Here is a 22,294-nt window from a genome sequence, read left to right as displayed (position 1 = left end):
GTTATTTTGTTTTATTATTATTTTCTGTTCTGACAATGGAAAACAATTTATGCTACAAAGCAAGTACTTAATGAAATTCAATTCTATCAACTGTTTCTTTTTACCATATATATATATATACTAGCCTTTGGCCAGCTGGGGGCTTCGCCCCCAGACCCCCGTATTTGCTCGGCCTACGGCCTCGCATGTCATATGTTCGTGCATTTATTCTTAATGTTTCCTTAAATCGGCCCAACATCCCCAGATCTCATATTTATCATTTTTTGCTCCTTATTACTCTGCTTAATAACTCTCAGTTTATTTTTCTATAGCAATTGTTTTGTCAACCACAATTTATCGACTTATTATATAATGAATGATGATGTTGGATTCTCATTTTCAGAGGGTTTTTTTTTCTTATTTATAATTTTAAAAAAAGAAATCTAGGATTTTTGTTCGACCATAACTCTTGCATATTTGTAAGACAAAGGTCGATTCTTTTTCTTGTAACTTTGTAGTATTTCCACACCACCCTGTGGTATCCTGCTACACGCATACTCCTTTGAATGAAAGCTTTTGCTTCGTCATGTCTTTCGTATACTAAAAAAACTGGAACGTAAGTGGTATTTGTGTCTGGGAAGGTTCGTATCATAGTTTGAAAATGAAGTTGAATATGATTTGTATTTGGACAGGCACCAAGCATTCTCCATAAAGAAGCTTAAAGGGATTTCTTTTTGCGTAGACTCTTATGTTACTATCAAGTACAAGTGAAAAGGGATTTTTGCAGCAGACATGTATCATACTCCGAAATGAAAGTCCAATGGTGTTGTTTCCTGGGTAATTCCATAGCTATCACTCACTAAAAGGAACTATCGTAGAAGTTGTGGGTATACAACATTCTTTACAAAAGCGGTTCCTTCAATTATTCTTTCAGATTGAACCAGTAACACAACTGAATCCCTTGATCGGACACGTCCAAGTGCGACGTACAGTTGGCCGTGAGCGAATACGTCACTGCGCAAGTCAACTCCAACAAAATCAATTGTTTGACCCTGACTCTTGTTGATCGTAATAGCGTAAGCAAGTCTAAGAGGAAACTGCCTACGGTACATAGTCAAAGGACTGTTGGGCTCAATAGGCGCTTGAAAAGTAATCCGTGGTATTGAATACAGCACAGAACTATGAGGTTTTCTCACTGTTATGAGCCGCGGTGATATATCAACAATTATGACTTTAGTGCCGTTTAGAAGCCCATCATCGAAGTGCAAATTCCTCATTATCATGCAAACTGCGCCTTTTTTAAGTTCCAGGTTGTGATCTGGTACTCCTTTGGCATGGACGTTAGCGAGGGCCTCTGGAGTAAGAAAAAAGTCATCGACGCAGCTTTCTTCCACGTAATTCACGCTCAGCAAGTGAGATGAATCCCCAGGTAAGCTTTTTAAGATTGTTGCGTTTACAGAGTCAACATTTTCATTGTTTACACAAAGAATTGCTCTCCTTGCGCAAGTGTCAGGTTCATACAATACATTTTGAGGGAAAATTTTTTCAATAAACAAAGAAACATTAGTGAGGTATTGAATCTTCGGCAATGGTACGAGTTGAGCTGCATTTTGACCTTCACCGAAATTGATAGGAGGTAGTATACCGTCACCAATATGCAAGAGAAAGTTGGTAAATGAGGAATCATTCTGTATTCTTAGATTTTGTTTAAGACTGAACTGTTTCACTGACGACCATATAGGAGAGAAGCGAAGAGAAGCTTGAATTACTTCAAGATTGGTACGAGCAGTTGTAACAACTGGAGGGATCTGTCGAAAATCCCCGGCAAAAATCACAAGTTTCCCACCAAATGGCAAATTTGTTCTCATTAGGTCTCGCAATGATCTCTCGAGAATATGGATTAATGCTTTATGTGCCATTGGTGCCTCATCGTAGATTATAACAGATGCTTCCATGATTAATTCTGCTCGCTGACTTCCTCCCGTAATTCCCCAAAATTCCATGTCATTACTTAAGTTTAAGGGCAACTTAAACATGCTGTGCGCTGTCGTGCCACCTTCATAGTTCTGAGCAGCGATTCCAGAACTTGCAGTACAAAGAACTATGCGACGGCTTAGGCGTAGTTTAGCAGTGAGAACATTAAGAAGCAGAGTCTTTCCCGATCCAGCAGGCCCGTCGATAAAAATGACATTTGAAGACTCATTGGTGTGGGGATTTTCCAGAAAATTTGTGACATATTCAAGTACATTTTTCTGGTCCTTACTGAGTTTAGGAAGCCATTCTTCGAGAAAAGAAGTAAGCTGACTTACAGAATATTGCACCTTCTCTCGACCAAGTTCAGTTAACTCGTCTTGAACATCAGGAAGGCCATGTTCATAAAGGCGAGATCCATGTCGTCGAAGGCTTCTGTCGATTTCACATAGTGCTACTGTGTAGGCTCGCTCTGGATTATTTAAATACTTTTCTAACATATCTTCTGCCAACAGATTCTTAAAGTTGTTCCACAAGTCTGCGCCCCTTGCCCCAGCAACAAGAAGAAGAACGAAGAACATCCTAAGTCGGGCGCCAGTCATAAACTGTGAAGCCTCCTCCAATGCTCTTTCGTACTCCTGCTCATCATTAACCAACCCCAGAGCTCGTGCAGCACCTTGTAAGGTAGTACAACCTTCACCGCCTAGAGATATAAGGTCGCTGTAGCCTCTACATGGAAAGTTGTTCAAGAGCATTCGTAAGTAGAACTGTTCTCCTCTGTTAGGGGCTACCCAAATCATTCTTTCCACCATCTCTCCACGCTGCCTCTTGGTGATGAAATGTACTCCATCAGGGTGGGGAATCACTCGAACACTACACGACCCTGGTCGTTTTGAATGCACGATATACCGTTCGAAAAAGTCCAAATAAGTTAGATTGTCAAATTCAGGTAATGTTGGTCGAGAAAAGTACAAAGTAAGATTAGAACATGCTCTGCTAACAGCATCGATTTCATGGCCCGGTCGGAAAACAACAGACTGGTAGCCCTCCAGATGCACAGGAAGCTGGATGACATTAGGTTCACGGCCAGTCATCTCAAATTCCAATGTATGCCACGCAGCTTCACAGGCCCCAATGTAGCGTTTTGTAGCATAAAGTTCTACTTCATCGTTCAACTGTTCTTCCGGAACAACTGCAACGCGAGCCTCATCCGGTCCCTTAGTTATGTATTTGAATAAATACTTCACGATCTTACGAGTTGAAGCAATTTCAAGGTTTATGTGGCAGTCGTACTTGAGTAGAAGAGGAGCATTATAAGGCACAACCCAAGAGTCATTAACCTGTACGTACTTCCCACCAGAGGTAATTTTAGCAGTGTTAGAACTATCCCTCCTGTAGTGCACAAACCCTCTCTCATCTACATGCGTCACTTCAATATGAGGCTTAGGGAAGCGTTTCGTACACTTTTTCTCCTTACAGTCCCAGCATGGAAGATCTATGCGATTAGGAGGTCCACAAGGACCGTGCATCATGTGTCTCAATACAAGCTCCCTCAATCTCCCGCCTGCTTCGTCCGGTGAAGGGATGTTGGCCCGAACAACTTGATCAATTTCAGTGTTTTGTCTCGGCCCTCCCCCCTCAACTCTAAAACACACATGTGAGTGAGGTAAACCACGCTTCTGGTACTCCACCACATAGAGTAAATAAACTTTTTTTCCAAAAAATGTCCCACTGCGCAGATCACGTAGCAATTCCAATAGTTTTAACTGGAACACTCGGCATACCAAACTGGGTGAAGCTTTGGTGCCGGGAGGAGTGGACTCCACAATTTCATCCCATTTCGGATTACATGTCATGGTAAGGAAATATGACGGTCTTCCTAATCTCGCTACGATACACATTCCATCCATATATTTAGTCTTCATATATCTTGGCCCACCTGTGAACGTATTTGGAAGATAAATACGGCCATGAACAATACCACCCTCCCCTTGAATAGTTTCGTCAGTCGCTAGAGCCCGCATAGTGTCTCCCTGTTTCTTTGTCAACATTGAGGTCTGTAGTTCGTGCAAAGGAGCAGATCGTATACTCATAGAGTTGTATTTATTTTGCATACCAGAAATAAATCGTAGCCTCTCCTCTTCCACACGACTGTACATATCTACGAGCCACTCCTCCGACAATCGTCCCAGCGTAGAAAATCTTGGTTCTGATAACAACAGGCGTCGGTAGTATTTAACTTGGGATAGCTTTTTTCCCTTTTTATCCAACAGTCCGATATACCAGCCAGGTGTACCATGTGGATAAAGGAGAGGGTACTGCAAAGACTCGTACAACGGATGAAAGATGTCAACTGTGTGTGGTTTTCTAGCGCCTATTTTCCAAATAACAATTTGACGGGAATTGTATTGTTCATTTTCCGTACTCAAGATGGCAGCTATTTCTGTTCCTCTAGGAACATCTCCTAAAATAGGTCCATGGGTGCGTCTACTTGTAGGTTCGAAAATCAAATGAGCATACTCTGAAGGTTCTTGGCTCAGTTGTTTCAGCAGACCAATGAAAGGGTTAACAGCATATAAATACTTTGTGATTGCTTCAACAACGACTTCATTTAAAGCCATTCCCTTGGCAAGTCTCATACGCTCTTCTCCGTCATCAATGTACATGCCACATGGATTATTCGATGCAGTGTATGCTAAATCAAATACTCTATGGTAAGTACGGCCTTGTATTTTTAAAAATGAAACACCTGTACTTGGATGCTTAAAACCATGAGATACTCCCAGCGCACTAAATGCAAAGATATTGTTGTACGGTCTAGGTTGTTTTAAAAACGGTGGCATAGTATAGAAGACGCTGTCAAGTTGTGGAAAATCAGGTACAATATAAGCATTTTCACCGCAACACCACTTTTTACGAGTTTTTTCTTCATGAAATAATGGAGCTTTACAATATTGACATTTGAAACAGCCAGGGTTTAAAAGTGAAATAACTTTCAGTTGGTACTTGAGGATATTATTAAGTTGAGCACCACTGTAATGGCCAATGAGACTTCCTTTCCTTATTGTTCCTGGAAGATGGCGGGACCGATTTTGATCATTTTTAAAATTTTCATGTGTTTCGACCCTATGCTGTTCCTCTGGACTAAAAGGCGACTGCTTAGGTCGACCCACGCCTATTTTCTTTTTAGGACGACCAAGGGTACTGCTTTTGATGTCAATAGCACACAAGGTAGGCCAAGTTGCAAATTCTTCGCAGTTTACATTGTGTTGGGAATAAGAATTTTCAAGTTCCATAGTAACCTGTTTTAGTATATTAGAATTCTTATTCTTTCGGCAACCTACTGCTTTCTTTCTTGGACGACCAGATCTTTTAGGCACATTAGAAGTCAAGGGTGAAGGTAATATAACAGAATAATTACAATCACTCTCATCAATAGGAAGTTCAGGTGGAATTGAAGTGGCTTTTGGTGGACGACCCAACTTCCTCTTTTTTGGTCTCCCACATTTAGAAGTAGAAGAGTGTTCAATACGTAGAGGGGATTCAGCAACAAACCTAGTTTGAAGTGGTGAAACATATGGAAGAGCTGGTGAAGGAAGTGGTGTAGTAATTGGCCTCAATAGACTGAAGTGGCCACTCTCGCGCGGTCCAGTGAGCAATGCGATAATCATATCCCACTCACGGTTGCCCTCATCACGCAGTACTTCCTGACCCTCTATGATAATGAGACGTCGCTCAAAGAGAAGAGCAGCAGCCATGAACTCCACATAAGTAGCAAACGTGTAAGGCGAAAGCATGTGTGCCTGATACGCATCTACTGTCATTGGTTCACCGGTACCATGGTGTAAGATAAAGGGACCATAGAAAGCGTAGTGTTCAACTATGTATTGGACCACATCTTTACGTACGTTCATCGCATACTCTTCAGTACCAAACAATGCCAAACTAAATGTCCGGAAGAAACAAGCCCCATCTCCACGCACATTGTGCACATAAAACTTAGTTATTTCTTGATCAATGCATATTGCAAATTCTTTGGAGTTTACAGAATTGAAAACTACATTGTTTTGGGAATAAGGATTTTCAGGTTCCATAGTAACCTGTTTTAGTATATTAGAATTCTTATTCTTTGGGCAACCTACTGCTTTCTTTCTTGGACGACCAGATCTTTTACGCGCATTAGAAGTCAAAGGTGAAGGTAATATAACAGAATAATTACAATCACTCTCACCAATAGGAAGTTCAGGTGGAATTGAAGTGGCTTTTGGTGGACGACCCAACTTCCTCTTTTTTGGTCTCCCACATTTAGAAGTAGAAGAGTGTTCAATACGTAGAGGGGATTCAGCAACAAACCTAGTTTGAAGTGGTGAAACATATGGAAGAGCTGGTGAAGGAAGTGGTGTAGTAATTGGCCTCAATAGACTGAAGTGGCCACTCTCGCGCGGTCCAGTGAGCAATGCGATAATCATATCCCACTCACGGTTGCCCTCATCACGCAGTACTTCCTGACCCTCTATGATAATGAAACGTCGCTCAAAGAGAAGAGCAGCAGCCATGAACTCCACATAAGTAGCAAACGTGTAAGGCGAAAGCATGTGTGCCTGATACGCATCTACTGTCATTGGTTCACCGGTACCATGGTGTAAGATAAAGGGACCATAGAAAGCGTAGTGTTTAACTATGTATTGGACCACATCTTTACGTACGTTCATCGCATACTCTTCAGTACCAAACAATGCCAAACTAAATGTCCGGAAGAAACAAGCCCCATCTCCACGCACATTGTGCACATGAAACTTAGTTATTTCTTGATCAATGCATATTGCAAATTCTTTGGAGTTTACAGAATTGAAAACTACATTGTTTTGGGAATAAGGATTTTCAGGTTCCATAGTAACCTGTTTTAGTATATTAGAATCCTTATTCTTTGGGCAACCTACTGCTTTCTTTCTTGGACGACCAGATCTTTTAGGCACATTAGAAGTCAAGGGTGAAGGTAATATAACAGAATAATTACAATCACTCTCATCAATAGGAAGTTCAGGTGGAATTGAAGCGGCTTTTGGTGGACGACCCAACTTCCTCTTTTTTGGTCTCCCACATTTAGAAGTAGAAGAGTGTTCAATACGTAGAGGGGATTCAGTAACAAACCTAGTTTGAAGTGGTGAAACATATGGAAGAGCTGGTGAAGGAAGTGGTGTAGTAATTGGCCTCAATAGACTGAAGTGGCCACTCTCGCGCGGTCCAGTGAGCAATGCGATAATCATATCCCACTCACGGTTGCCCTCATCACGCAGTACTTCCTGACCCTCTATGATAATGAAACGTCGCTCAAAGAGAAGAGCAGCAGCCATGAACTCCACATAAGTAGCAAACGTGTAAGGCGAAAGCATGTGTGCCTGATACGCATCTACTGTCATTGGTTCACCGGTACCATGGTGTAAGATAAAGGGACCATAGAAAGCGTAGTGTTCAACTATGTATTGGACCACATCTTTACGTACGTTCATCGCATACTCTTCAGTACCAAACAATGCCAAACTAAATGTCCGGAAGAAACAAGCCCCATCTCCACGCACATTGTGCACATGAAACTTAGTTATTTGTTGATCAATGCATAACTGGAGACTATTCATTATGATTTAATCAAATAATAATTGTTAAGGATAAAGTACTTTTATATATAGTTAGGAATATATAATTAAGAATTGCCAAACGACGTAAACTATTTGAAATATTACTTCTTACAGCAAGTGTGTGTTCTTACAGCAATTCTCTAAGTTTGTACTTTAGTAATGTGGTTTTCTTCCGAAGAGGAAGCACAGAAAATAATCGTTAGCCGATAGAAATGCCTAAGTCGTCAACTTGTTTCAAGTATCTCTGCCTCCGAAGAGGAGAGTATCAAGATAAATCGTTAAACCTAAGGAATAGCAAAGTCGTCTAAGTTGAGATCAAGTTGGTGTGTCAGCCTCCGTAGAGGATCAAAAACAATTATTCGACGATTGTTTCCTTCAACCTCAGAGAGGAAGGTACTCCAACCGTATATATGATGTTCGCGCTTAAAACCAATGGGGATAGAAAACCTAGGTGACTCGTTTATTTTTCTCCGCCAGCTACGGATACCCAATTTTTTAACCTGGTTAGAGCTCCAGGTGGCCAGTTCGAACACAAGTGTTTTTTTTTTTTTTTTTTGTCCGCTAGCAAAAGCTAGCTACTGCCCGAAGAGGGTTATGCCCTCTGTAGGGGAAGAGATTCAGAAATATTATGGCAGTCAGAACAACATACAGATGGGATATGGGTGGTTAAAGGAAATACTTTATTGATAATCAATTAATAGGTCATTATGGCCTTTAACCATAATCATTGTTAAGGTGCAATAGGTACAGATAGAGGAGAAGCATCAAGTTTGGATGAAAGATGAAATGAAGTGCAGTTCACATCACAACACAGAGGTTCGGTTAGTAAGACGAATGTGTGTTATCTTCTCGCCTAGGGGCGACGCTAGGCATTAATGAAGACAGGGGTGCCCTGTTAAAACAGTAGGTGTTACGGTGCAGATGATGGCCAGATATGAGGGAGATGAGCATCTGAAGAGTATGGTGCGTAATATTGGCTGTCAGGATGGTCAGGAGGAATGGTGTAACGGTACAGAGTAAGCAGTAATGAAAGCGGAGGAATGAGAGTAGCAGAAGGGGAGAGCTTACGGGCGTGTTCTTCAAATGTTTGCTGGAGAAGTGGATGATTCGATTGCAGACGGCGGGTAATATATTTGGTGCGAAGTGTTTCCAGATGGTATAAAATATGCGGAAATGTGAGTCGAGCATAGAGGTCCCGGGTTGGACTGGGCAGCTTAATGCGAAAAGCTATACGCAAGGCATGTCGTTCAAGAACGCGTAGTTTCTCATAATATGATGGTGGTGCAGATAACCAGGCTGTTAGACCGTAGACAAGTATAGGGCGCAGAAAAACTTTATAGGTATTCAGGATAGTAGTCGCAGAGAGTCCCCAGGTTGTTCCAGCAAGACTTTTCAACAGATTTAGACGACCATACGCCTTTTTTGAAATATCTTGTAGATGTGCCGACCAGTTAAGGCGGTGATCGAAAGTAAGGCCAAGATATTTAACAGTACGAGAAGGCTGGAGTGGTACATCTTGAACAGTGAGATTTAAGAGCCTGGGGTTACGGTGTATACGGGAACGACATGTTGGAGATTGGAATACAATAGCTTGAGTTTTCGTCGGATTTATTTTCAAGCGCCAGTGAGAGCACCAATCGACAAAAGTATTGATTGCTTCTTGTAAAGCCAAATTGAGTTGGTGGATAGTGTTACCAGTGGCGAATAAAGCAGTGTCGTCTGCATATTGAAATAGCTGTACTGTGGCTGGAACAGCAGGAAAGTCGGCAACATATAGAATGTACAGTAATGGTGACAAAGCCGATCCTTGTGGAACCCCAGAATGTAGAAAAATTGGAAATGAGGAGCTGCAATTTATGTAGACGTAAGCCAGGCGACAGGTGAGAAAATTGAAAATGAAGCGAAGATATGGAAGAGGTAATCTGAGCTGTTTGAGTTTATATAGAAGAGCAGGATGCCAAACCTTGTCAAATGCCTTTTCTAAGTCAAACAGAACCAAGCAAGATGGATGTCCTGTATTAAAATGATTGTAGATGGAATTTGTAAGGCGTAATAATTGGTCGTTGATGCTGAAGGAGGGTCTGAAACCAGCTTGTGCGAGAGGAAGACTGTTGTGAAGTGCCAGATAGCAATGAAGACGCTTGACAAGGATACGCTCCAAAATTTTACAGAAAGTTGATGTTAGCTGAATAGGCCGGTAAGAGCTGACATTGTGGGCCGGTTTGCCTGGTTTGAGAAACATAAGGGTTTTGGACGTCTTCCAGTCAGCTGGGATATAGCCGGTGCGAAGAATAAATGTATAGATGAGAGAGAGCAAATATAAAACAGTGTAGGGACTTTCTTGAACGTGCCTATATGTGATAGAGTCCATGCCTGGAGCAGTGTTGCGCCTATGAGAAACGACAGAAGTGATGTTAGAAATTTGAACTGGCTCAGTAAGAGGATTGTTCTCAGGAAGAGTGTGTTGAATATTTGGTTGTAAATGCGGAGATTCAAGGTTTAGTTTGTCGACGGGATGACGACGAGGAGGCAAATCAGGTGTGAGTGGTGTAAATATGCCTTGAAGATAGTGTGCAAAAGCATTTGCCTTATCAGTATCGGTATGAAGAGGCGTATTGTTGTCTATCAGAGGGTAAGTTGTTCGTGTAGTTTGACCAGTGAGTTGCCGGAAACGCTTCCAATACTGCGTTGGATGAGAAAGAGAACCAAGATGGTTGCAAGTTTTTATCCAGCATCGTAGTTTGTAAGCTCTAAGGTAGTTATGAACGGTACGTTGTAGTTGTCGGTGATGATGCAAGGAGTCTAGGTTGCCAGTAGCAACGAAATCCCTATAAAACTGACGAGAACGTCTAATCAGCGGCAGATATTGAGGAGGCAAGGATGGCCGAAATATAGAAGCAGTAGACTTAGGAACATATTTGTCGGTAGCGTTTTGCATGACAGTAACCAGAGAGTCGAGAGAATGGTAAAGTTCTGACTCAGTAGTAGGTGGCGATAGATCAGAAAGATGGTCCGTGAGATGCGATCTATATGCAGGCCAATTTGCTTTATCATAGCGATAGCGGTAAGTAGTTCGGTTATGTGTATCCTGAGAAGTATTGGCTGAGCGAGTTGTAATAAGTAGTTTGATGGGAGCATGATCGCTACCAATGAGATCAAGGACCTCAACACTGCTACGATGATATAGGTTATTCGACACAATAACGATATCCGGGGTAGTCTGACTAGAAGGCCTGGTATGTTTTGGTAGTGGCAGAGTCACGCCAGTAGTATGGCTAGAGATGTAATTAAGGAACTGATCTCGCTGATTGGCTGGTCGGCTATGTAAATTCACGTCTGCCATGATTATGTAGGTGCGAAAGTTATTCGAGATGTATTGGAAGAAATTAAGAGGAATATCATGGCCAGGACGGATATACACAGTAGCAACGGTCACGTAAAGTTCCTTATAGTATAAAGATGTGACAAGATGTTCAGGAAGATTTGGAAAAGCTGGTGAATGACTGCGGAATGGAATGGAAGGAGAAAAACCAATCGCTACTCCCCCGTTAGCTCGCCTTGCTGCTATCGTGCTATCCTGTCGTAGCAATTGAAATCGAGGTATGCGGCATGTCAGTTTGTGTGTGAGATGAGTCTCATTTAGGAGAAATGCATGGATCTTTTCTTCGAGCAGAAGCGCTTCAAAAAGCGGCTTGTGTTGTGGTAGAGAACGTATGTTCAAAAACAAGAAAGAGAGCGCCATAGTGCAATGAAGAAAGATAAGATGGCTTTCAAACTTCGGTTTCCAATACATTTGAATGATAATAGACATTATTACCAGAATATGTAGGACGGATGTTGGCGTGGAAAATTGCCTTGGCTGCATACTGAATTTGTTGAGCGATGTGGTTACGTAAGAACGGATGAATATTTTGTAAAGAGAGAGTGAGAAATGTTAAGAGCTGATGAACAGTTACAGGCTGTTGAAGTGCTGGATTTGTAGGTGGTTGGATTTGTTCAGGTATGCGCAGTGGCACTACTGTTTCTGGTTTTGATGGCTCAGGAGCTGGTTTGGATCGGCATTTGTAACTATATGTCGGATGTGAATTTTCTTGACATGTGGAACACGTCGGAGGTGATTTTAAATTTGTACAACTGCGTGTAGGGTGTGGACCTGAACAGTAGCCACACTTAAATGGATTTTTGCACTGAGAAGTAGAGTGCTGACCATAAACCTGACAGCGCTCACAGCGAAGAGGTAATGGGGAAGAGGTGCGAGACGGTTCTACACGATGGCGCTGTTTGTAGATATAGGCACCGCGAGTAAGCAAGTCATCAATAGTCTGCTGTGAGTTAGTAAGGACGCGCACCATGTATGTCGGACCATGGTCGCCTTTGATCCTGATACATTTGATTATAGTGTAGCCTTCTAACTTGAGTTCTTCAAGTATCTCATCATCAGTATAGCTCGGATCTACACCACGAATAACAACAGATAGAGTGGGCGATTTTCTCGGTGGTGGTGGCTGTTTGGTGCGTTGGTCATTCAGCTTGGTCATGGTAGATTTTACTCCGAAAATTTCGAAACTGAATTTATTCCGGATTGTACGGAGAAATTCCGGATCCGGTGTTTTGATTATCATCCCGTTCCTGGTCTTTATGATCTGATTGATATTGGCACGAGGCATGTACTTCGTGATCTGAACAAAAAGAAGTTTCGTATTGAGGAATTTCGGATCAAAGTTTTGAAGTAAATAAGAATAAAGAGCTGGTCGACCCGGTGGAGGCAGATTAGGAAATTGGTTACTGTCGTGAATGTCAATATGCATTGAGGATTCGGAACTAGCGTCACTGATCTTATGAACACAAGTGCCTCAACTCCAACTTATAACTTTGGCTTTCAATTCTTTTATTTACGGTTACTTGTGATTTTACGTTTCAGAGAGACAAACAGTTTAAGTCTGTGTGCTTTAAATAAACCAGTTAAATACACTTTTTTTCATAAAGTTTATGATTTAAAATTAGTGTTCAAAGACTTTGTATTTTAATAAGTATTCTAGAAAATCAATGGAAACAAACTGCCCTGCCATCTTTGGAGTTCCTTTAGAATATATGTTTGTGGACTTATATGTTTGTCCTGAAACCTTTCGAAAATGAGATCTCGGAAACAACAGGCTCAAAATAGATGGCATTTTCACTGATCGATTGCAAATTTTCTGTAGACTGTCCAGTTCAAATTGAATATTTAAAAAGCATAGTTGTTATTTCTTTATTACATTTTTACGGGTACACTGGAAGTGTTGAAATTAAAAAAAAAGCATCATATCCTAAGCATTATGCATTGCAACACCACATCGTTGTATATTGGGGTTGTATATGTCTCAGACGTTTGTTTTATGACCAAATAATTGAAAAAGAGCGATAACCATTTCTGCAGTCTTAGACGAACTTTTATTTTTGCAGTGTTTTGCCCATTGAACACCATCTATAACTGACATTGTAATTAATTGTGTATGTAATCTGTTTGCTTATTACATACTGAATACATGAAGAAAGAATACACTTATCATACATGAATTAGAAACTTCAAACGGAAGTAGGCTCAAATCTTGCAAACGGTCCGAGATATTGAAAAAATAATCGAAAAAGTCTCCCTTTTATAGTATCATTTGCCAATTTTTATCACGGCGTCTATAACTTTTGTCTGTAATGAACATGTACAGATGTTTCCAGGAATGTCAAGGAAATTCATGCTCATATGCGAATGATGCGCTGTGTAGAGAGCGCAGGTTCTTGTCCTCGGAACGATTACAATTATCGGAGGTACTGATTTGATATGTAGTGCACAACTGTTTAAAACAAATAACATTAAATGAAATTAAACAATTAACAGCAACCGCTATAATGATAACTTAAGGTAAAAATAACCGTGCATTTTAACAAGAGATCAACAAGAATACAACATATAAAGTAACTGTAACAAACACGTTCCGTAATACCCGTTTCAAAAATCCCCTAAAAACTAAAAATATTCACTTTTGGCAATTTTCCTTTGACATGCCAAATTTAATCATTGTAATCCTAAAGAAATTGCCCAATAATTTTGAGATATAAAAGGAGTTCCTATAAATAAACCCCACCAAAGTTGGAATTTTTTATTTCTGTTAATTTATAAAGGTAAGCAAGAAAGTTCTGTCGCTTTTGTGGAAGTCTGTGTTCAATTGGACCTCCCACCGTCAGTTGAATGCGAATGAGGATAAGACGAAAGTCAGCTGTTGTTCTGCGTATGTGCATCATACTACCTGGTTATGGTAGTTCAGTTACATTGTGAACTTGCGTAAGAACAGAGTGAATGAGACCTCCACAGAGCGTCATAAGGGCGTGTATGCAATACGAGTTCAAAGTGGGGACAAAGGCAGCTGCAGCGGAGCGGAATTCTACCGACTTTCTTTTTTTTTTCCTATCTCAACTATCTGAAAGATAAGATTTTGTATCCCAAGAAAACGCCCATTTAAATAGAATAGGAATTTCTTCATTCCCTTTCGACCCCTGAAAAATTAAAAAAAAAAATAATTCACTTTTAGCAATTTCTTCACGGTTAGTTCTCAAAGCCTACAATCATGCCAAATTTCATCATTCTAATCATACCGGAAGTGCCTAAACATTTTACTGTGTAGAAGACGTCCCACATAAATAACATGCGAAAGATTTTTTCAGTTCTCCATAAAACCAATCTACGGTTGCAAATTTTCATTTCTGATGATTCACTTAGGTAAAACTAACGAAAACGTACAAGCATACCGAATTTCAAACTTTTATTCCAATTCAAAGTACCTAAAACATGAGATTATACGTCAAAAAAAGGTCCATTTAAATAACATGGGGAAATTCTTCATTCCCTCTTTAGAACCCCTAAATATTAAAAATATTCACTTCCGGCATTTTCCTGTGGGTTTGTCCCGAAAAGCTATAATCATGTCAAATTTAATCATTGTAGCCCTGCAGGAAGTGCTCAATAATTTGAGGGTGTAAAAGGTGTCCCATATAAATAGCATGGGAAAGATTTTTCAGTTCCCTATAAAACCACTCTAAAGTTGGAATTTTTTACTTTTGGCAATTTTTCTGTAGGTTAGTCCTCGAAGGCTACAATCATGCCAAATTTCATCATTCTAATCTTGTCGGAAGTGCCTAAACATTTTGGGGTATAGAAGATGTCCCATATAAATAACATTGGAAAGATTTTTCAGTTCCCCATGAAACCACATTACGGTTAGAAATTTTCATCTCTGATGATTTACTTAGGTAAAGCTACCGAAAACGTACAAGCATACCGAATTTGAAGTTTTTATTCCAATTCTAAGTACCTAAAACATGAGATAATAGGTCCAGAAAAAGTCTCATTTAAATAACATGGGGAAATTCTTCATCCCCTCTTCAGACCCCCTAAAAATTAAAAATATTCACTTTTGGCAATTTTCCTGTGGGTTTCTCCCGAAAAGCTATAATCATGTCAAATTTAATCATTGTAGCCCTGCAGGAAGTGCTCAATAATTTGAGGGTGTAAAAGGTGTCCCATATAAATAATATGGGAAAGATTTTTCAGTTCCCTATAAAACCACTCTAAAGTTGGAATTTTTTAATTTTGGCAATTTTTCTGTCGGTTAGTCCTGGAAGGCTACAATCATGCCAAATTTCATCATTCTAATCTTGCCGGAAGTGCCTAAACATTTTGGGGTATAGAAGACGTCCCATATAAATAACATTGGAAAGATTTTTCAGTTCCCCATGAAACCACTTTACGCTTAGAAATTTTCATTTCTAATGATTCACTTAGGTAAAGCTAACGAAAACGTACAAGCATACCAAATTTGAAGTTTTTATTCCAATTCTAAGTACCTAAAACATGAGATAATAGGTCCAGAAAAAGTCTCATTTAAATAACATGGAGAAATTCTTCATCCCCTCTTTAGACCTCCTAAAAATTAAAAATATTCACTTTTTGCAATTTTTCTGTGGGTTTGTCCCGTAAAGCTATAATCATGTCAAATTTAATCATTGTAGCCCTGCAGGAAGTGCTCAATAATTTGAGGGTGTAAAAGGTGTCCCATATAAATAACATGGGAAAGATTTTTCAGTTCCCTATAAAACCACTCTAAAGTTGGAATTTTTTACTTTTGGCAATTTTTCTGTCGGTTAGTCCTGGAAGGCTACAATCATGCCAAATTTCATCATTCTAATCTTGCCGGAAGTGCCTAAACATTTTGGGGTATAGAAGACGTCCCATATAAATAACATTGGAAAGATTTTTCAGTTCCCCATGAAACCACTTTACGCTTAGAAATTTTCATTTCTGATGATTCACTTAGGTAAAGCTAACGAAAACGTACAAGCATACCAAATTTGAAGTTTTTATTCCAATTCTAAGTACCTAAAACATGAGATAATAGGTCCAGAAAAAGTCTCATTTAAATAACATGGGGAAATTCTTCATCCCCTCTTTAGACCCCCTAAAAATTAAAAATATTCACTTTTGGCAATTTTCCTGTGGGTTTGTCCCGAAAAGCTATAATCATGTCAAATTTAATCATTGTAGCCCTGCAGGAAGTGCTCAATAATTTGAGGGTGTAAAAGGTGTCCCATATAAATAACATGGGAAAGATTTTCCAGTTCCCTATAAAACCACTCTAAAGTTGGAATTTTTTACTTTTGGCAATTTTTCTGTCGGTTAGTCCTGGAAGGCTACAATCATGCCAAATTTCATCATTCTAATCTTGCCGGAAGTGCCTAAACATTTTGGGGTATAGAAGACGTCCCATATAAATAACATTGGAAAGATTTTTCAGTTCCCCATGAAACCACTTTACGCTTAGAAATTTTCATTTCTGATGATACACTTAGGTAAAGCTAACGAAAACGTACAAGCATACCAAATTTGAAGTTTTTATTCCAATTCTAAGTACCTAAAACATGAGATAATAGGTCCAGAAAAAGTCTCATTTAAATAACATGGAGAAATTCTTCATCCCCTCTTTAGACCCCCTAAAAATTAAAAATATTCACTTTTGGCAATTTTCCTGTGGGTTTGTCCCGAAAAGCTATAATCATGTCAAATTTAATCATTGTAGCCCTGCAGGAAGTGCTCAATAATTTGAGGGTGTAAAAGGTGTCCCATATAAATAACATGGGAAAGATTTTCCAGTTCCCTATAAAACCACTCTAAAGTTGGAATTTTTTACTTTTGGCAATTTTTCTGTCGGTTAGTCCTGGAAGGCTACAATCATGCCAAATTTCATCATTCTAATCTTGCCGGAAGTGCCTAAACATTTTGGGGTATAGAAGACGTCCCATATAAATAACATTGGAAAGATTTTTCAGTTCCCCTTGAAACCACTTTACGGTTAGAAATTTTCATTTCTGATAATTTACTTAGGTAAATCTAACGAAAACGTACAAGCGTACCGAATTTGAAGTTTTTATTCCAATTCTAAGTACCTAAAACATGAGATAATAAGTCCAGAAAAAGTCTCATTTAAATAACATGGAGAAATTCTTCATCCCCTCTTTAGACCGCCTAAAAATTAAAAATATTCACTTCTGGCAATTTTTCTGTGGGTTTGTCCCAGAAAGCAATAATCATGTTAAATTTAATCATTGTAGCCCTGCAGGAAGTGCTCAATAATTTGAGGGTGTAAAAGGTGTCCCATATGAATAACTTGGGAAAGATTTTTCAGTTCCCTATAAAACCACTCTAAAGTTGGAATTTTTTACTTTTGGCAATTTTTCTGTCGGTTAGTCCTGGAAGGCTACAATCATGCCAAATTTCATCATTCTAATCTTGCCGGAAGTGCCTAAACATTTTGGGGTATAGAAGACGTCCCATATAAATAACATTGGAAAGATTTTTCAGTTCTCCATGAAACCACTTTACGCTTAGAAATTTTCATTTCTAATGATTCACTTAGGTAAAGCTAACGAAAACGTACAAGCATACCAAATTTGAAGTTCTTATTCCAATTCTAAGTACCTAAAACATGAGATGAAAGGTCCAGAAAAAGTCTCATTTAAATATCATGGAGAAATTCTTCATCCCCTCTTTAGACCCCCTAAAAATTAAAAATATTCACTTTTGGCAATTTTCCTGTGGGTTTGTCCCGAAAAGCTATAATCATGTCAAATTTAATCATTGTAGCTCTGCAGGAAGTGCTCAATAATTTGAGGGTGTAAAAGGTGTCCCATATAAATAACATGGGAAAGATTTTTCAGTTCCCTATAAAACCACTCTAAAGTTGGATTTTTTTACTTTTCGCAATTTTTCTGTCGGTTAGTCCTGGAAGGCTACAATCATGCCAAATTTCATCACTCTAATCTTGCCGGAAGTGCCTAAACATTTTGGGGTATAGAAGACGTCCCATATAAATAACATTGGAAAGATTTTTCAGTTCCCCTTGAAACCACTTTACGGTTAGAAAATTTCATTTCTAATGATTTACGTAGGTAAAGCTAACGAAAACGTAGAAGCATACCGAATTTGAAGTTTTTATTCCAATTCTAAGTACCTAAAACATGAGATAATAGGTCCAGAAAAAGTCTCATTTAAATAACATGGGGAAATTCTTCATCCCCTCTTTAGACCCCCTAAAAATTAAAAATATTCACTTTTGGCAATTTTCCTGTGGGTTTGTCTCGAAAAGCTGTAATCATGTCAAATTTAATCATTGTAGCCCTGCAGGAAGTGCTCAATAATTTGAGGGTGTAAAAGGAGTCCCATATAAATAACATGGGAAAGATTTTTCAGTTCCCTATAAAACCACTCTAGGATCGGAATTTTTTACTTGTACTGATTTACTTAGGTAGTGCTAACGAAAATGTGTAAACATACCGAATTTCAAGTTTCTATTCCAATTCTAAGTACCTAAAACATGAGATTATAAGTCCAAAAAAAGGTCCATTTAAATAACATGGGGAAATTTTTCATCCCCTCTTTAGACCCCCTAAAAATTAAAAATATTCACTTTTGACAATTTTCCTGTGGGTTAGTTCCGGAAAGCTACAATCATGCCAAATTTAATCATTGTAGCCCTACAGGAAGTGCTCAATAATTTATGTCAGCTCATGTAGTTTTATATATAGTTAAGATATTTCTTTTGCTTACTTGCGATCTGGGGCGATGAAGCGTGTAATTACTTCAGGTACAGGTGTCAACTTTTTCAGGTACTTCATCCATCTTCGACATATGTTCATATTACTTGGATCAATGCTATAAGTATTGAGTTTTAAAGATATTTCAAAATTTAAGAATAACATCTATATCTTAAAACTTGCATGCCGCTTTAAACTTCCTAGCCCAACTCATACTGTTTAGTTTGGATTGACTTTTCCACTTGCTACACACTAAGGGCGAATTTCCATGCAAGCGTCCGTTGTTTGCGATTCCTATGTGTAGCCAACACAATTTTGTCTTCAGGAGTGTAGCCAGCAGGTTTATCTAGGAGGGGTCCGTCGTTTTTCAGGGAGGAGGGGGAACAACTACAATTTATATAGCCAAAATAACTGTGTTACTGATAGTGATTTTGAGGCCTGAAAAAAAAAAAAAAAAAAAAAAACGGAAAATTTTGGTTTCCGTCCGGAAAAGTAAAAACACCTTTTTTTTCTTTTTAATGAATTTTATGTACCAGGTAGTTTTTATTATGCTTAACCAAGAACTACTGTCCCGGACCAAACGTTATACATTTGTGCATAACTATTTCAATTTAAGCCCTTGATCACTACATCAATCGATTGTAGCAGTTGTGGTAGCAAGCTGTGCATTTGGTCATTCCTTACACGGAAGAGATACCATACTATTTTTCGATGATAAGGACCGGTAAAAATTTACCGTAAATTATTAATTATATGTAAATTTTGTTATTTTTAAATGATTGAAGCGAGGTAATCTTACGATGATGTTTTAAAAGCTGATCATTTGAAGAGTCCAAGAAATCATTTGCGGAGTCTAAGAGCCTGCCTTACTAAAAATAACACAAAATTTACCTCTTTTCTTTTGCTTGTTTTTCATAAGTGAAAGGAGATAATGAAAGGCAAGTTACCACAATCATAGATAATGTTATTCTACAACAAAAAATATGAACCTGAAGAATGTTCAGTGTTACCATCCATAGATATTACAGTGTTGCCAGAATAACAACACTCCTAGAACCTAAGTTAAGGCTGCGACTAGAGGAGCGATCTCAACTGCATTTGATTACTTATCATGTTGTCTTGGTTTCCTATGATCTACTTTTTAAATAATGGTTGTATTTAGTTTGTAATAAACAAAATAGTTTTAACAAACAGATATTAAAACTAAATAATAGTGTTATTTAAAAAGTACTTCACAGGAACCCAAAACAATATGATACGTAACCAAATGCAGTTAAGGTCATTCCTCTAGTCGCTGCCTTAACTTAGATTTTAGGGGCGTTGTTACCCTGGCAACACTGTAATTTCTATGGGTGACAACACTGAACATTCTTCAGGTTCTTATTTTCTGATGTAGAATAACATTATCTATGATTGTGGTAAGTTGCATTTCATTATCTCCTTTCCCTTATGAATAAAGAAGCGAAAGAAAAATGGTAAATTTTGTATTATTTTTTAGTAAGGCAGGCTCTTAAACAACTTTCTCAATTGGCTATTCTTCAGCTACATCGCAAGCAAAGAACGCAACGGACGGTTACATGAAAATCGGCCTTAACTTGAAACACTTCAAGCTCGCCATAACAACAAATGGGACGTTCAAAACACGAAGTATCGAGTCCAATTACCTGTATATCAAAGTAGTGACAAAAATGACATAAAGCGTAGGCTATACGGTACGCTAAAGTGCATAGTAAACACAACTTTTACTTTATAGGGGCTACTTAAACTATCTGAACATGATTCCTTTAAAGTCTTAAAGGAGCTTCAGATACATATCTTAAAGATGAAATACGTACAAAACAACTTTAAAACCTTTTAAGTGACAAAATTCCCTGTACGTCCCAACGCAAATATCTCGTTGTATTTAGTTTCTTAGTGTCATGCCATGATTTTATAATGTGCTACTTTGCCTGGGCAATAAGTATTATGTACGCTGTAGAAAACAATCGGTGGTTGTTTAAGTAACCACTAATTCATTCATTCATGCAGCGAGAACTTATGAAAGAGTGGGTGGTTGGAAATATAACGACTATGCCTTAAAGGGTTAAGTGGCATTTGATTCGTTTGTACACTGAAAGTATTTTAAAAAATGGGACCCGTTTCTCTTACTGAAGCTACGACTGACTTCCAAAGTATGGGAATTAGGGTTGCACACGAGAGAAGAATTAATGGTGTTTATTACCCACGCATCAATATTTTTTTTTAGCCCATTGATTTCTATGACGAATTATTTTCCTAATTTCTTCGAAAGGATCTGGAATTTTAATTATGTGATTTTACTGATATCTTCTCCATGTCTAGTGAAATGTTCCTTGCTTACTGCAAATGAATTTGCATTTATATAAATTCAGTAGTACTTAAATTTGATTATTAAATATTAAAATAATATGTAAAGAAAATTAATTTTCACGAAGTATGGGGTAATTACTGTAAATAGCCTAGATTTGGAGAAGAAATTACTGAAATCAAACCATTTCAAAGAAAATACTAAAAAACAATTCCTCGTTAAACTAAATAATAATAATAATAATAATAATAATAATAAAATAAACATGGTGCAGGTATTTTGCACATTTAAGGCTGTTTCGTCCCCGTCCCGAAAATGTGTCTTGAAATGATGTCTCGTCTCGGAAAGTAATGGGGATCCAGTGTTGAAACCGGAGGATCTACTGTTTTCGGTTTCAATAGAAGAAAATAAGGGCAGAGAGATACGACCTATTCTTGATACTGTGAATACATATCACAAGGCGTTTCTAGTTATCTCTTACCATTTTAAGCTCTGATATATATGTCGATTGACATACAAACTGATAGAATCATCACGCCTGTGAAGTTGGCCTCAGAAATGAGTGGGTTGGTGAAGATAATGAAAGGACAGGTGCTCTAATCAATTTCATCTTTGAGCCAACATAATTCTGAGATATGGGAACCGAAAATCTGAGAACTTATAGTGAGCGTCAGGACTCGTGAAGCCTAACCTCTTTTACACCAATAATCATAGAACAGTTTTTCCTCACGTGTGATGCATCGGATAAATTCGGCACGATTCGTGCAACTACCTTCCGAATGCACACTTGACCAAACGAAACAACAGTAGTGCACTAACAATGTTTCCAAACTTTGAAGACGGATGGCGAAAGAGCAACAAAATACATCACTTATAAAACTATAACACAAACACTAATAATTATTCGAGTTACGTGGCAATCTGACAACACTGTACCCTCACGAGATGTTCAACGTATATTGCGAGATACGATACTGACAAAATTTCATGAATGGCGGCTGATGACCGGGACACACCCTCGTATTGTATTGGGTGCTCAAAATTGGTAGATCTAGGTCAAGCTTCACGACTTGGTACGATCGCTATAACATCACGCGAGCCCGATAATGAATAAGTCAGGTATTAACCCGAATTGATTTTTAGGGCTAGGATCTTTAAGTAATACCTTAACCATCCATTGTCCATTATTCCATAATTACAGTAGATCCTTTCTCAAATCTGTGAAAGGGGTTACTTATCTTAAATCTACATTTTAATCAGTTTA

At 38.6% G+C, this 22,294-nt stretch overlaps 1 long non-coding RNA gene across 1 annotated transcript in view; it reads left to right on the top strand.

The window, feature by feature from the left end:
• Positions 1 to 1,083: 1,083 nt before the first annotated feature.
• Positions 1,084 to 22,294, top strand: part of LOC145666117 (uncharacterized) — a 120,456-nt gene continuing 99,245 nt past the window's right edge. The window contains exon 1 of the long non-coding RNA XR_014127692.1: positions 1,084 to 1,408. This is a non-coding gene — a long non-coding RNA (uncharacterized LOC145666117). The remainder of the gene's footprint in view (positions 1,409 to 22,294) is intronic.

Source organism: Thermobia domestica, chromosome 1 (genome assembly GCF_964235325.1).
Source record: "Thermobia domestica chromosome 1, izTheDome1.hap1.1, whole genome shotgun sequence".
NCBI classification, from domain to species: Eukaryota; Metazoa; Arthropoda; class Insecta; order Zygentoma; family Lepismatidae; genus Thermobia; species Thermobia domestica.
This window is presented reverse-complemented; position numbering and strand designations above follow the sequence as displayed.